This window comes from Kogia breviceps, chromosome 3 (genome assembly GCF_026419965.1).
Source record: "Kogia breviceps isolate mKogBre1 chromosome 3, mKogBre1 haplotype 1, whole genome shotgun sequence".
Lineage (NCBI taxonomy): Eukaryota > Metazoa > Chordata > Mammalia > Artiodactyla > Physeteridae > Kogia > Kogia breviceps.
The window spans coordinates 149,564,426-149,568,673 of record NC_081312.1 but is presented as its reverse complement, the minus strand read 5'-3'; the positions used below and the strand labels follow the sequence as shown (position 1 = coordinate 149,568,673).

The window sequence follows — 4,248 nt, the reverse complement described above, 5'->3', positions numbered from 1 at the left end:
CATTCCAGGCCCCTCCTCCATGGGGAAGGTTGGCTGCATCCCTGCATCCCTTCTGGGTCAGAAGACACCTACTGGGCTACCTCGGGGCCACTCAGACCCCGGAATCCTCCCCAGCTCATCTCCACTCTGCCGCCCCACCCCAGTCCGGGGTGCATCCTCAGGGCTGTCACCTCCCAGAGGGCCAGCAGGTACCTCCTCTTTCAGCTCCTGCCCTTAAGAGGGGGCTTATAATCCGTCCATCCTCCACCCCCTCCCTGGAATGCCCTGAAAGGCTCCACATCAGCATCCAGACGCAACAACCTTGTCCATTTCCACTCCCTTCTTCCCAGCTTGGAAGCTGCTAGCCAGTCTCCCAGGCCAGAAAAATCCTTGCTCAGGCAGGACTATTGCTAGATCCTTCCAGACTCGCACCTGGATGGCAGCTTTAGAGTTTAAAAGCCAAACATATGTTAACTTATTCTGTGGTTCCCCCAGGATGTTTCACTTTGGAGTAATGCTGGGTTGGTGTCTTTTTTCCCAAATGGAGAAGAAGCACATGTTAAGGCAAAATTGGGGGGAGGGGAAGGGATTCAAGCAGTTCCTACTTCCCATGTCATCTTGAGGGGTCTGCCTTGCTCTTACGCCATGGCTTTTCTCTGTTCACCCCTGAAGCTGCTGGGTCACCGGGTGGGGTTGGGCTCAGATGGCAGCTCCTTCTAGTGATGGCTACAGGGAGGAAAGGCCGGGACACATGTCTCTTCAGGTTGCTGTGGAAGGAGGCCATGGCCCTGAGGGTGTGTCCTGGGTCCCAGAGCCTGAATTTTGGTCCTGGGCTCCCACCCACACACCCTGCTGAAATGCTGGGCTGTAGAGCAAAGGGTTCAAACTCACAGCTATGGCACTTTTATTTGGGGCTCCCACTTTCTAACCATGCAATCTTAGGGAAGTACTGAAGTCCCTGAGCCTTAGTTTTCTCCTCTGTAAAGTGCGGTTAGCAGTACAATCCACGATCCGTTTTCTGAAACACTTCAGGTCAGATATGATCCAGAATTCAGAATTTTTCAGCTTCAATCATGCAACATGGTGTATCTACTCTACAGGACATAACACCCCACTGGAGTCTGAAAGCACCTTGTAATCAAACACATTAGTGCTTCTGCCCCCGAGCTTTTGAGCATTCACACTAAGTGAAACAAATAAAAAACATAAATTATCTCACATCTGTGCAGGTCAAATTTTGTTACCAAATGAATTTTTAAAAAATTCTTGGTCCACTTTCAGAGCCTTGAAGGGTTGGGATTGTAGATAAGGACCATCCTAAGCATCCTGTCTGCATAGATAATGGCACACAGCTGAAAGAGATTAAACAAATGTTCATGGTTTGAGGCCAGACCAAACATGGCTGTGAGCTTGGGGATAAGACAAGTCTCCTGAGAAGGCCAAGGGTGATGGGTAGGGAGAATCATTCTGGAGTAGCTGTGCTGTTACCCAAGTGTCTGGGCCATTGGTTCAAACTCCACTGATCCTGAGCCTCAGCCATCACAGGCCCCTGAGCCTTTTCCAGGAGTCTGACTCCAGAGCTGGAGTTTTCACTGGCGGGTCCTCAGAAAAAACCACTGCCGTATCGAGAACATAGACCTGCACAATCATCATGACCTCCACATGATCGTCCTCAGCTCTTTGACCATCATGGGCTACTTCCTCAACCCGCTGCAGCTGCTCTCCACCTGTGTGGCCGTCTCCCTGGTGGCCAGCGTGGGCACCTGGAGGGGGGCCATGGGTAACTGGTCCATATTTGGTGCTTCTGCTTCGTTGTGACCTTAACATCTTCATAGTTTGGTTACGTGGGCTCCAGTCCCACCTCCACCTCTTCTGGGACAGCCTTCTCATCACTTGTGCCTGCCATGCCACCCTCTCATGCCTCTCGGCCTCCATTGTCTTTGCTATCACCTACATCCAGTTCTTGCCTCACAGCCCCTTCAGGACCACAGTGTCATCGCTGCCACTGCATTCTCTTGGATGGTTTCTGTGGCTTATGCCACCCAAGTGGCCTGGACCTGTGTCCTGACTGGCGAGTTCTCCTGCTATATGCTCACCTTGCCAGGCCTGTTCAACAGGCTGGAGATCTTCATGGTCTGTGTCATCTTCACTTTCATCAGCAGCCCCTACTTGTATCAGCAGCAGCCGGCCCTGGTGTGACACGTGGCTGTGTACCCTATCTGCTTCCTCCTGGCACCTGTGGCCCTCCTGCTGAACCTGGGCAAGTATGAAAACAGGCTGCCCGTCCCCTCCCCCATTTTCCAGGTTGTGCTGACCCTGCTCTCCGTCCTCCTCTACACCTCTGCTGTGGTCCTCTGGCCACTCTACCAGTTCCTCGAGAAGTTCGGCAGGCAGCCCCAGCAATCCAGTGATGTGGGTTGCCGTGATGGACTCACCTCCTGTGTGTGCGTCTGGGAACCATGACTGCCTATGGCCCTCTTGACAGCCATCAACCTGCTGATTTATGTGACTGACCTGGTGTTCTCGGCCCACCTGGTTTTTGTCAGGGGCTGAGGCTCTGCACGGGGCTCCCCGATTCCCTCTTGTCAATGGAGGTTTCTACACCGAGCCCTGAGGTCCTCTGATGTGCTCTTCCTGGCCCCCTCTCTCCCTGCTCACATGCTTCCCCAATCATCTCGCTCTCTTTTCTGTTTCCTTCTCTGTTTTGTGTGGTTGCCCAGATCCTGTTTTGCCTCTTTCTCTTGCTGCTCTCATCTTTTCTACGTTTTCTTCTTTGGGGCCCATTTTGGGTCATCTTTGTTTTCTCGTCTCCTGTGTCCTGACAGCCTCTTCCCCTTTTTCTTCTTCTGATCCATCGGGACCCTGAGCTTCTTCCTTCTCTGCCCACAGCCCCCCTCCCACCTCCTAAGGTGCTGACTCCACATCACACAGCCCTCTGCAGCTGTTCACACCCTGGGCCTCCGGAGGTGCCTCACAGCCAAAACATGCCTGTGCCCCTGGCTGTGCCTTCATTGGGGTGTGTGTGTGCGGGTTTGGGGTGTGGGGTGGGTAGCTAGGCACTGGGCCTCCTTTCTTCCAGTGGAGGAGGGTGTACAGTGCACCTCCCCTTTAAGTTAAAAAATCCCAAAACCTCTGGAGGTCAATAATTCCCAGTGGGCAGGAGACTTAAAACAGAGACTCGGACAACTAGGTCCCCCCTCGTGCTCAGAGCCACCTGAGATTGACTCCAGGATTTTTGCAGGCTTACTAAAACCCACTGCCTAGAGGCCATTTAGAGGAAGCAAAGGGTGGATGCCTTTCATTCCAGCTACTCTTAGAGGAATCAGAAAAGGAGCTGGTGAAGAACTGCAAGGTCTTAAAGACAACTGTCTGAAGTATTTGTGAGGGCCAGTGTTCAAAACACTGCTCTCCTGCCTCAGTGTTCAAAACAGCATGTCCGGGGCTTCCCTGGTGGTGCAGTGGTTGAGAATCTGCCTGCCAATGCAGGGGACACAGGTTCAAGCCCTGGTCTGGGAAGATCCCACATGCCATGGAGCAACTAAGCCCATGTGCCACAACTACTGAGCCTGTGTGCTGCAACTACTGAAGCCCGTGAGCCTAGAGCCCAAGAAAAGCCACTGCAACAAGAGAAGCCACTGCAATGAGAAGCCCACGCACCACAATGAAGAGAAGCCCCCGCTCGCCACAACTAGTGAAAGCCCATGTGCAGCAACAAAGACCCAACACAGCCAAAAATAAAAACAAATAAATAAATAAATTTATTTAAAAAAAACAAACAGCATGTCCTGCCTCTGCAGGGAGAAGAAAATGGCCACTGCCAGCCTTAAAGGTGATGTTAGGTTGGTTTTTTGTTGTTCTTTTTCTTTTCTTTTTTCTGGTCAGGAGGGCAAAAATTTGTGAATAGCCCTATTCCTAAAGGGGAAGTTTCTTTTCATTTTCTGTTTTTTCAGAGGGGTGGCTTTGGAGGGTGGGGATCGCTTCTACCATAGTGAAAGGAATTGCATGGTTTGACTGGGTGGAGCACACAGAGGTGTGTTTCTGTGTGCCAGTTGCTTTCTCTGCTGCTTTGTGCTTCTCTGGGACTCATGAATAAGGTGGTCTATATGAATATATAAATGTATATATATATATATCTTATTTCCAGGAGCTTCTGGTTTGCATCAGCCCCTGCTGTCAATCATAGAGAAAAGCCTTGTCCCTTCTCACATATGTAATTTTTTAACCTCAATATAAAGATAAACAAAACAAAACAAAAAACCAACCCCGCCC

The 4,248-nt window shown here is 51.1% G+C and overlaps 1 pseudogene; it reads left to right on the top strand.

Annotated features, from left to right (window-relative positions):
* Positions 1-1,641: 1,641 nt before the first annotated feature.
* Positions 1,642-2,691, top strand: LOC131752900 (myeloid-associated differentiation marker-like; annotated as a pseudogene).
* The last annotated feature ends 1,557 nt before the right edge of the window (positions 2,692-4,248 follow it).